The sequence below is a fragment of the Centruroides sculpturatus genome, unplaced genomic scaffold (assembly GCF_000671375.1).
Source record: "Centruroides sculpturatus isolate CEXI.00-Female unplaced genomic scaffold, Cexi_2.0 scaffold2202, whole genome shotgun sequence".
NCBI lineage: Eukaryota > Metazoa > Arthropoda > Arachnida > Scorpiones > Buthidae > Centruroides > Centruroides sculpturatus.
In genome coordinates this window covers 1-13,020 of record NW_019386755.1, presented here as the reverse complement: position 1 = coordinate 13,020, position 13,020 = coordinate 1, and the positions used below count along the sequence as shown (strand labels likewise).

Genomic DNA, 13,020 nt, shown 5'->3' with positions numbered 1-13,020 from the left:
ACGTAATTAGTGACTTTGTTGTGTTTTCTTATTGTGAGCGAGTTCGGTCAAATAAATTGCAATGGTAAAAAATTTTCAATAAATAATGCCAGTAAAAAGATAAGTTGATAGTGAGTGCCGATTTTTCCAGCAAAAGTGGGAAATTTGATATTTTTTTATTGAATGGAATGGTAAACCACTTTGTTTGACTTGCGATAAGATTATTGCCGTTTGTAAAGAATTTAATGTGAAAAGACACTATGAAAAGAATCATAAAGACAAGTTTGAGTTATTTACCAACGAAATTAGGCAAGAAAAACTGGCATCTTTGAAAACTAAACTTATGGGGCAGTAATAATTTTTTTTTTTAAATCGAAAACGACAGTGAGAATGCATTAAAAGTTAGTTAATCGATCGCACTAAAGATTGCAAAAAAATCAAAAGTAGTAACGGCGAATTTTTAAAAGAATATATGCATTCTGCAGTATTACCACAGATGGATCACCCATTCATGGTCGGTAAAAATACTGGTGTTGTCACAAAAATACGGAACAAAATTTTAAATGAAATTAAAGTTGAACGATTCAAATTCGTTGGAATTCACTGTATTGTACGTCAAGAAGTCTTGGCATCTAAAGTGCTCAAAATGGATCATGTAATGAATCCCATAATTAAAACAGTTAATTTTATTAAAAGGACTAAATCACCGCCAATACACACAATTTTTAAACGATCTTGATGAATAATGTTGATGAATAATATTCCCTACTTTGCAGAAATACGGTGGCTTAGTCGTGGATCAATGCTTAAACGATTTTTCGAATTGCGTAAACATGTTGTTACGTTTATGGCTCAAAAAGGGAAACCGATGGAACACAGTGATGAATGGTGGCTTGAGTTTGCGTTCATAGTAGATATGACGGAACACTTGAATAATTTGAACGTTAAACTTCATGGAAAAAAATGTAATCGTTACGCAACTGTACTCAAGTGTTCAAGTTTCAAAATAAAATTAAAGTTGTGAGAACAAAAACTTGACCATTTCCGTAGCATTCGTGAAATCGGCATGCACAATGCAGATAAATTAGCAGATTTTTCTTACCGTTTGCTTGATCTTATTGCTGAATTTGATAGTCGGTTTGCAGATTTTCGCGAATTCAATATCTACGACTTTCCTCTTTTTAATGATCTGTTTATGTTCGATACTGGTAAAGCACCGACTTACTTGCAAATGAAAATAATAGATTTGCAGTGTGCTACTGCTTTAAATAGCAAGTTCAATGAAGTTGACATTTTGGTATTTTATACAAAATACTTCAAAAATCAAAATAGCTATCCCAACTTAAGAAACTATGCTGCCCGCATTTTATGCATATTTGGAAGTTCATATGTGTGTGAACAGTTGTTTTCAACAACAAAGATTAACAAACCTAAATACCGTTCAAGACTTACAGATGAAGATCTTCAGTCCATTTTGAAAATCAATACATCGTTGACACCAAACATCGAGGAGTATATTCTGTGAAGACACAGCGAGCTCTGGTTAATCCTCTGGCCCTCTTCTAATCATATTTCCCTACTTTTCCGTCCCGAAGGCCCAACCGGCTCCGACCCAACTAACTTTTTACTTTGAAGTTATTTTTCGTTATTCTCTCCTCTACACTCTACAGTGATATATCGTTACTAAGAAACGAAGAAATTCACTTTAATAAATAGGTTATCGAGCCCCTTATAAGTGTTCAAGCTCGTTAAAGCAACAATGTCTTCCTCTCTCTCGTCATATCTGTTTAAAGCGATTCTGTTAGAGAAAAAGTGTTGTTAATGTCCAAAAATAAATTAGAATTGACGTCAGATTTATATCAAACAGGAAACTTGATTGATTTCTACGCAGTAATTTATTCAAGTTTCCTGTCAAATGGTCAATTCGAGTTTGTTTAAAGAAATTTTCTACTTTTTCAAGTTTCTATAAAAGTGTATCAAGTATTGATACACTTTTATAGAAACTTCTTCGTTTTTATAGAAACAGTTCGTTATTTATTATTTCTAGTAGGGGAGACCGGGGCAACTTCGGCATGCGGGGCAAGTTTGTCAAGCGCTTTTTTTTAAAAACAAATTAAAAGGAGACTTTGGTTATAGGTTAGGCAGTTGAGTTTTATTGGTGGCTTGTTGACTGTAGTGTTTTTATTGTTCTCCAACAAGCGTAGTTGAATTATCAAGCAAATTTTCATTTTCGTTCAATTCCATATAATATTTTTTTTCCATTTATATTGAATTGGCAGGTTTTGTTATAATTCCATGATAACGAAAGTTACTTTTCCTGTTAGAAGGATGTAACTTCAACTTATTCACGTGGCCAGATCGTGGCTTGGCATTCTGTTCTCAGGGTTGTACTTAATGTTTCGAAATCATGACTAGCGGGGTAAGATCGGCAACATAAAGCCACATTAGAAGCAAAGGATAAAAATCAAACAGATGATAAATGAAAACATGTTTGCATTTGTTATTCATGTATATATGTCTTTGAACTTGCATTTCGTTGTAATAATATTAAATGGGTGTTGGATTTGTATTTCTTTGTTTTAATAGTGAATTCCAACTTATACATTGTTAATAACATAATTTTATATACGTGCCTATCTTGCCCCATTACTGTTGCCCCTATACCAGGGGCAACTTTAATAAAAATAATTAAAATAATTACAACTTTACAAAAAGAGAGAAGTTGCCGATCTTGCCCCTATACCCGGGGCAACTTCGTCAATTTCTCTCTTCTTGTAAAGTTGTAATTATTTTAATTATTTTTATTTCCAAACTGATTTTAACCAGTTCTATAGTAAGGTAACATTCCAATAGACAATAAGCAAAGCTTTTTTTTTCAGTTTACAGCAGTATTTATTACACAAAATTTAAGTAAAGCTTAACATGCCGATCTTGCCCCGGTCTCCCCTATATTTTAGTAGCTGCTCGATTTTATAATTAGAAAAAATGAGTTTAATTAGATAAAAACAGTTGCTTAATGGGGAAACGACGTTATTTTATCGGCATATTTTACATTGTTTCTAAAATCAAAGTAATAAGTTGAGTGTAAATTCTATTTTAAGCAGAATAAATATAGAATTTATAAGTGTTTTCATATTTTATTTTATGTTGTGAGAAACCTGAAATCATTCGTAACTCTTCTATTTTAAGGGCAATTTAATTGACAATAATAACGATTTCTGATTAAACAGGAAAAAATGATTTATTTTATTTTATTTTAAACAAAAATATTAAGTATTATTCTAATACTGCTATTATAAAAGAATCAAATGCGTTTATTTCAATGTACGATATTGAATACTACGAGAAAAAAATATGAGTTCAGACAACAGTAAGGGTTTGTATCTCTATTTATATTTCAGCTGAAATAATAGCTTAAATTATATTATTTACAGTAAACTAATGAAAAATATTCGTTTATAACAAGTTTTTCAGAATATGAAGCAATTATTTCCTGCCTGTCTTCTATCTTTCAATCACATTTAGTATCTTGTTGATACACTGGAGTGTTAGGTTTGATCTGCTGTCCCCCTGCTATACAATACATATTTCACTTGTTTCAGATATTTCTTACTCACTTATAACTCCATATCGAACCCTTTTCCTCATAACTCAGTCACTGCGGACCCTAGACAAACTCTAGACCAATAAAAGGCCTATTACCAGCTTCCACTAACTGGTACAGTGATAGTGTTTCTATTCTGTGTTTGAAAATTAATATTAATTATGCAGGATATATTTTAAAGAAGAGACAAAATTTTATACACGTTATACGTTCCATTATAAACAAGGGCAAAAAATTGTCTGCGACACGTTAATAAAACCGATAGATCTTGTTTTCGGATCATTGTCCTATTTCCAGTTACTAATCATAAATAGCTTACATTTTAAAGTTCGAAAAACACTTAAATATTTCACAAGTCTCTTACGAATTAATCAACGTAAGATGTTGAGTATAAATTATGTTTCTATGGTTTTGTTTCTACAGCTTTGTATTACCTGTGCAGAACATAAAAATCTATTCGATTATATTATAGGTAGGTGACTATTTTTTACTCTCTATTCAGAAGTACTTTTTTAGTTTTAATTAAAAATATTTGTTTATTTAATATAGAAATTTGCTTATAAACCTCGATTTAAATGACTTCGGATGTATGTCATATAAAAATTATCTTACCTTATTGTATAGCTTTGTATTCCTTCGCTCGAGGCTCGAGTTAGTTGGTTAAATCCAGGTTTTACTATATTATATACATGTTTATTTCAAACTGTTTTAAATCTAAATTGCATAAGTTTATTATTATATAAAATCCATGACAGACGTTGATATTTCACATAGGCTTTCGGAATTTCCTACTAAATTCTCCTGAAGCCTTATAAATTTATATACTTTTGCTTATATTATACCAATATGACAGAGAGAGTTTAAATATAATGATAAATTACTACAAATGTTAGTAAATATAATGTTACGTACTGTCATGAATTACGAGCACTAGCCCATTAATATAGTTCAGTTTATGAAAATAAAACATAATGAATGCATTTTACATTATATGTAATTGACTTGGCTGTTGAGGCATTTGTTCCATTGTACACAAGCCTCGTAATTCCATATTCAAAAAGCCAAGTGCCTTGTTTGTCATTGATAGATTTGTAGGCTGCCACTTTTCTAACACTCTAGTTGTAAAGTACCATGATTACTGATAGTGTTTATCATTTCCTGTATTGTATAAAGTATTAAAATCTATTTATTATTGCAGTTGGTGCAGGATCAGCAGGATCAGTTATAGCCAATAGGATTTCAAAACTACCATTCCTTAATGTTCTTATGATAGAAGAGAGAGAACTGCCTCCTTTAATGTCTCAAGTGCCACTTTACTTTCAAAATTTAGCTCTAACAAAACACAATTGGAATTTTACCACTGTACCTAGTAAAACTACAGCTAAGGGTCTTAATAACAGGGTAAACAATTGGAAATTGGCATTTGTACGAAATTAATTTACGTCTGAAACTGATTGTAATTTATTTCTTCCAGCAACATAGAATTGTAGCAGGAAAAGTACTTGGCGGAACGTCAGTTTTAAATTACTGTATAACTTATTTGTGAGTGGAAACAAAATGGATTACGACAATTGGGCAAAAAATGGTGCTACAGGTTGGGATTGGGATAATGTTTTTCCATATTTTCTAAAAGTCGAAGACAATCGAGATTATCATATATTACGCAATGGTAAATGTTTTTTATACAGTATATATATAATATAAATGTATACAAGATGAATAATTTAATAAAAATAATTTACAACACAGGCTATCATGGTGTTGGTGGAAATGTTGTGAAGTCACCGCCATTTCATCTACCAATAACAGAAGGCTTTTTAAAAGCATCCATAGAAATTGGATATGGTGTTGGGGACTTTAATGAAAAACCACAAGCAGGTACGATATTTTATAATAAACGTTATTTAATTATGTTTTTAGTTTTATACTTAAATGTTATAAATTTTCTAATATAGAATGATAAAATTCCATTACAAATCACTTAAATGTACCATATTCAAGGCAATATCTTTAACTTCGACAAAGATTCTAATGTAAAATGCATTTTAAACACTATTTTAATTCATGTTTATATAATAAATAAAATGTTACAGTGTTTCAACCTCCTCAAGGAACTATTAATAGACGAGCACGCTGGAGTGCTCTGCAAGCATATATTAATCCTGTACAAGGTCGAAGAAATCTTTGGATTTTACCTTCAGCATTCGTTCACAAGGTAACTCATATTATCTTATACTAGTGGATGAAAAAAGTAGAAAAGTAAATAGATTTTTATATATATAGATATTGATCCATAATAAACATGCTTATGGAGTTAAGTTTGAGCATAATAGAGAGTTGTACGAAGCTTATGCCAAACACGAAGTGATCGTATCTGCTGGGGTCTTCAATTCACCAAAACTCTTAATGCTATCAGGAATTGGACCAAAGCGTACTTTAGAAAAATTTGATGTAATAAATATATTATCTTTAAGATCTTTTTCACATTTAAAAATATAACACAAGTCTTTTAGATTTCTGTTGTAGCGGATTTACTAGTTGGAAGAAATCTTCAAGAACAGCCATCTACTACTGGTATGGCATTTGGAGCTAAAACATATACTTACTCTACGGAACGTATTACAGTAATGAATTACAATGAATTCTTAGTCAATGGCACAGGTAAAATAAAAATAAAAATGTTAAAATTAATTCTGAATATATTGAAATATTTATTTTGTTTTTATTTCAGGTCCACTGACATCTTTGGGAGGAATTGACACGATTGGATTTGTAAATTCTAAATATAATAACGATCCTGATTGGCCAGATATTGAATTATTATGGCTTTCTTTATCACCCGCATCTGATAATGGAACAGTTTTAAGACGTGTGTTCAACCTAAACGAAGAAGTAAGTATATTCTACATTTATGCCTTCAGTTTAATTTACTTTTTAATTATATTTTCTTTATTAATTTCTTTTATTAAAATCGTATAGAAGTATGCTAAGTTGGAATGGGTAAATTCTTAATTAATTAACAGAAAAATGATGCACTTTGTTAATGATTCGCATTGGTAAAAGATCATTTCCGAAACACTGTATATTGCAATTAATACGTAAAAATTTTTTGATTGGCTTGTCTAGCAGTAAACCTTTTATAATCAGTGAGATAAAAGTATAAAATCTAATTAGTAATTAAAAATAAAACAAAAATTTTAGAGTTTTAACTGAGTTTTAGATGTTCAGCTGCAATATACAATAAAATGTTTTAACGGATCACCCGGGCTGTCGAAAATCATTCGTTGTATGAGAATTCGTTATTTCGTAAACAATGGATTTTTTGCACATCCAGTTAAAGTATTCGTTATTTAAAAAATTAATTAACTTCCGAAATGGATTAAGTTTAATTAGGACTTATTAATTTATTAAATTATTAAATTAGGATATTAAATTGTTACGAGTAAATTGTGCAAATGTAAGATAGAATTAACTGTAGCGTGTATTCATACTGTGGCCAGTGTCAGACACATACTAGATGTGCCAAAAGACTCCATACAGTGACACAGATCAAGCCCACCAGAGGCCGAATAAATAAAAGCATTGAACATTGGTAGTTGATCATTGTTTCGTGCCTGACCAACGGGCTGGCCACCGTGCAATGTTCTGTGTTTTCTTCATGTGTCTAACACCGAAAGGAAGTCCCATTGGCAGATCACCTAGTATTCTGTTGCCTTACTCAGTCAATCCACTGACACAAATCTTAATACTGATATTTTAATGTTTTGTGAATAAAGTTGCACCTTACATTTGTATGTAAGAAAACTTTTGGGACAGTTTGTATAAGAGATATAATCAATCAATGAATAAATCGAATAAGTATTAATTCATCTAGAGAAACTTGTACAAGGGAGTAGTAGTTATATTGGTCATAGGAACTTTCTAAACAACATAAATATATTTATACAATTTGAAACATGTTTAATTAATGGCTAATATTTCTATATAAAATATAATGTAAATTTAAATTTCTACAAAAAATATTTCGTAGTGGATAATATTATATTTTAAAAGGAATATATTGATTATGACAAAACACCAGATCGTTGTAGAAAATATGTCAAGGAGCAATTAAGGCCATTATATCGGTTTTTGCTTCGGATGGAGTTTATCGGGATGGATGAGGTAAAACAGTGCACATATATAGAAAATAAATCAGTAATACACAGTGGCAAACAAACATAAGAGATTTATTTATTTGCTACTGTGCACTGACGTAATGCAAAAAATTTTTGACGAGTAACTTCCTAAAATTCATTTAAATGTTTGTTTGATAAACGTTCTGCTTATAGTTAAATTAATTAAATCTGTTATTATTATTCAGGTATGGAAGACAATGTTCGAACCCTTTACATCGATTGACACAATATCATGTTTTCCATATCCTACACGTCCGAAAAGTAGAGGATTGGTTACCATCAGATCTAACGATACCCATGACGATCCTCTCATCGATTTCAATTTTTTTTCGAATCCTTACGACTTAAAAATTGCTGTTGAAGGTAAAATATATATAAGTTTTTCTGATAAAAGTTTACATTTTGTTTAGATTCACTTAATTAGTAAATATTCAGGATTGAAATACTGCCTGAAAATGGCATCAACGGAAGCAATGAGAAAATTTGGAGTATATCCGCTTCCAGTCAGTGTCCCCGGCTGCGAACATTACAAGAGATTCAGTGACGAATATCTCGCTTGTGTAGCAACAACACTTCCATTTACAATATACCATTACTGTGGAACGTGTAAAATGGGAAGTGATACTAATCCCACAACTGTGGTTGGTCCAACGCTCAAGTAAGTCTTCTTAGAAACTCATAAATATATTTATTATTTAACATATAATTAACAATAATACTATTAATGTTTTAAGCTTACAAAATTAAGATCTGCCATTATAATCTTGTGTGCTACTGAATTCGGTTATAAAAAATTTTAAACCAACTTTTCAATTGGCGAATCAAATTGCGCCTAACTTAAGTATTTTGTGTACTTCATATATATGAAAATAGTCATACTTTATTGATTGAAAAACATTAAGAAATCACACAACAATTTTTGTAACAAACTAATAAAGTAATTACAATTGTTGTCAGCTACATGCGAAAAACAATGATCATCAAGTAATATGTGAACCATCCAGAAATTAAATTCAGGATGGTAGATGGGAACAGAAACATTTGAAGACTACATTGAAGATGTCTTCAATGTATTCTTCAAATACAACTGTGATTTTTACAGTTAAAGTTATTACATATTTACTGTAATTCTTTTATATTTCTTTCAGAGTTAAAGGTGTAGAAAGACTAAGAGTAGCAGACGCTTCGATAATGCCATTTGTGGTAACGGGACAGCTAAACATTCCAACTTACATGATTGGGGAGAAGGCTGCTGATATGATTCTCTATGATCTACTCCATAAACACAAATAAATAAAGGCTTTGAAAATAATACTTTAGTAATAATTGAATAATTTTAGCACTGAAGAATCATTTGTTTCCATCTAGTACTTTTTACAGTCAACACTATTGTCTTCAAATTATTGATTTTGTTGGACATTTTATGGCCTTCGTTCTTATTATACATATAATTTGACCTGAGCATTTTTTTGTTAGTTTTATAAATCGTACGTTTTATAAATTAATAGAATTACTTGTATCTAAAATCACTTCTATTAATTAGTTAGTTAGTTAGTTTTATAAATCGTATGTGTCACTTCTATTAATTTGTTGCTATTCTTTATTTTTGAACTGGATAATGGAAATACTGTAGTGTTTCTCAATTAAAGTTTATATTATTCATATAGTGAAATTCATCATAGGTATTTCTGTTTCACACGATTAAAATGCGTACATCATTATTGATAATTTTAATAAATATATAGATTTAAGCACACGTGTATGAAATTTTAAATGTAATAGTTTCCACCAGATACACATTATTAGTAACTATCCACTTTGTCTCAGGGCATCCTAGGGATTGGCAGTTTAGGAACAGTATATTAAAGAAAGCATAATGTATCCAGTGTTACCAAGTTAGTAGACTTTCTACTAAATCTGATCGAGACGTTTCACTCTCCTTTGCATTAATGAATTGTGAATAGTCAAAGAGGCCGGATTTTGGTATGTCAGGCCTGCATTAATATCTTCTAAGATCTCCTCTTGCATAGATAATGAGGCGATATAAGAAGTCTGGAGGCATACATAGACTATATGCTAATCCTGAACATAGATTTTTCTACACGCCGAATGCACAAAATCACTTAAAACCATAATTCATCTTCACATTACAAATAATGGAAGCGAATGAATCCGTGGATATGGTAAAAACTGAATCACACAAATGCTCAATGGAAAATTGGCCAAACTAAGAAAGTGAGGCAACGTGACTGAAACATTCCTACGAAACTTTACTGCCTCCTGATAAGAAGGTGCCACTGGCTCATTGGTGATTGATCAATACATGCCCAAGACCGAAGTCCAAGTTCTATGATATATTCAATACATCCAAATTCTACCGTCTTTTAAGATTCGTGTTGTTATATGCATAGATAATTTAAGCTTGAATATTTATTTAGAGAAGTTCTTCTAGTACCAAACACTTACCAGTACTTAAACAGTATCTATTCGCAGATATTACCGTGGCAGTTTAATTAAGTAAGGCACGTAAGCCAACAAATTTTGACGTGTATTCAGGTAAATCTGAAAGAAGATATTAATATATGAAGGTGCATTCAGTGTTTTGTCTGCGCAATATTAAAGGTTCTTGCCTTTGCAATAGCTGTTCGATGGTGGCAATTAATATTTTATAACATCTATATCAGTAGTTTTTGTTTTCCTTTTTAAATCTATGATGTTAACTTCAAGTAATTTACAAAAAATATTTAAACAAAACTCCTTAATTTTAGTAAAACAACAGCAGTTTGTTAATGAAAAAAATGAAAAAAAAAAGAAATTCTAACCTCAATTCCCTGTGAGAAAAGATTACAAGATAATTTCCAAAATTAAAAATCCCAAAAATAAAGCGAAAGACCAGAAAACTGCAAATAAAGAAAAAGTCAAATAAAAAAGAAAAAATACTGACTTATGGCTTTGAAAAACGAAGAATTCGGTGCATTTTATATGAGTCAAATATTATACAAAGAGTACAAATATTGAATGTGTTATCAATATAGTGATTAAATTTTATTGAAAATAAATTGAAATTAATTTGTATAATTAATTAAAATTTTTTTGCATTCTTTGATCCTTGAAAAAAGATGTGACACCTCGACTTTTACAGCAACTGTAATGACATTCTCGTTCTCATCATTTGTTTTTATTCCTAACAATTCAAAATTCATAATTGTTTATCTTTGATATTAAATTACGTGTATTAAAAACTTTTATATAAACATTAATTTTAATGTCATTTTTCAACAATGTTCTCGATGTAACAATTTCCAATTGTTTCAATTGTTGAAGCGTAATGGAGCGTTCTTTAGAAAGTATTCGTTTGCGATTTTCTAGTGAGAAAATGAAGAGAAAAAGGTAAATTTAATCAAAAGCAATGTTTACGAATGACATTTCCTTTATATTTATGTAAAATTTCATGAATTTAGTTATAATGGAAGTGATGGCGCTGAACCGGACGGTCAGCAAAATCAAAATTATTGGATTAATAATGTAAGTTATTCAATTTCATTAATGAATTTTTTTTATTAAAACTCAATTAACAAGTCTTTACCCGATTTTGAAATATGCATTAAGAGTAACAAATATTATTATTTTGGCTTTCCGTAGAATGTCTATGATTCGCCTGCCAATGAGTGTTTCTCCGCTTACAAAAGAGATTCGCCATTGCAGGTGAACAAACCTAAGAAAATTGGAGGAATTAAACAGTTTTTCAAAAGTGTATTTTGTAAACTGTTGCGCTGTTTTTGCGTAAAAGGAGAAACTTTCGATTCACCGGTAACACTCGAGTTTCTTTGCTTTTCTCTGTTTTTCAATTAACGAACTTTGCAACCAAAATATTTTATAATCGTAGAAGTTCGAATCGGGAGAATTTCAATTTGGACCTGAAGGTTTAACAAATAAAGAAGAAAAGTACGAAATTCAAGAAATAGGTAAAGGATCCTTTGGCACAGTCTATGTGGGTCGGTCTAAAAGTACCGACAGAACAATCGCTGTCAAAGCCATCAAGAAACAGCGGTTTTTCCGAGATCAGGTATGAATTAAGCCTTGTTTTCCATATTCTTTCTTTCCGCGAGATAAAAACAATACAATCACTGTTAAGACGTTGCAAGAATCCAATAATGTACTACAAGTCGACCCCCTATAACACTGTTAATTTTTCCGTTTTATATGAATTCCGTGTTGTACGAGTCACTTAGATTTTACAAATACGTGTGCCAGGCTGTAAACGGTTCACGTATTTGTAAAATCTAAGTGACTCGTACAACACGGAATTTATATAAAACGGAATTATCAACAGTGTTATAGGGGGNATTATTCCGTTTTATATGAATTCCATGTTGTACGAGTCACTTAGAATTTACAAATACGTGTTCCAGGCTGTGAACGGCTCACGTATTTGTAAAATCTAAGTGACTCGTACAACATGGAATTCATATAACACGGAATTATCAACAGTGTTATAGGGGGGTCGACTGTATTTTAATTATACTTTTTTATTCACAGGAATTCGATATTCTCAAAGAAGGAACTGCTTGGCGCCGAGTATCCAGTCATCCTCACATTGTCAGTTTTATTGGTATCTTCGAAACTGATATTAGGTAAGCTTTACTTGTTTGATATTATTGATTTGTAATGTTTTATGTGTTTCGGGTAATAAACTATTCGTGCTTTTCAGTTACTGTTTCGTCTGTGATTATGTGAATGGAGAGAATTTGACTGATTTCTTGGAAATAAATGGACCATTAGAGGAAACCCAAGCAAAAACGATCGGTGCACAACTTGCATCGGCCATCATTTATATTCACAAAAAAGGTACTTTATCTAAATATATTTAAACGTATAAATTTTCATACGTATACACTGTGTAACAAATTATTTTACTGTCTTCCGTAGGAATTATTCACAGAGATATAAGCTCAAACAACATCTTAATAGATAAGAAGAATGAAGCACAATTATTACTTTTAATTAACTTACTTTTAAATTGAACTTGCTATTTAAAGCAGTAGCACACTGCAAATCTATTATTTTCATTTGCAAGTAAGTCGGTGCTTTACCAGTATCGAACATAAACAGATCATTAAAAAGAGGAAAGTCGTAGATATTGAATTCGCGAAAATCTGCAAACCGACTATCAAATTCAGCAATAAGATCAAGCAAACGGTAAGAAAAATCTGCTAATTTATCTGCATTGTGCATGCCGATTTCACGAATGCTACGGAA

The 13,020-nt window shown here is 30.9% G+C and overlaps 1 long non-coding RNA gene and 1 pseudogene across 1 annotated transcript; both read left to right on the top strand.

The window, feature by feature from the left end:
* The first annotated feature begins 1,045 nt into the window (after positions 1-1,045).
* On the top strand, positions 1,046-9,054 carry LOC111615725 (annotated as a pseudogene).
* A 3,260-nt stretch (positions 9,055-12,314) lies between these two features.
* On the top strand, positions 12,315-12,753 carry LOC111615726. The gene is made up of 3 exons (XR_002755128.1): positions 12,315-12,395; positions 12,473-12,609; positions 12,691-12,753. It is a non-coding gene; the product is annotated as an uncharacterized LOC111615726 (long non-coding RNA).
* The last annotated feature ends 267 nt before the right edge of the window (positions 12,754-13,020 follow it).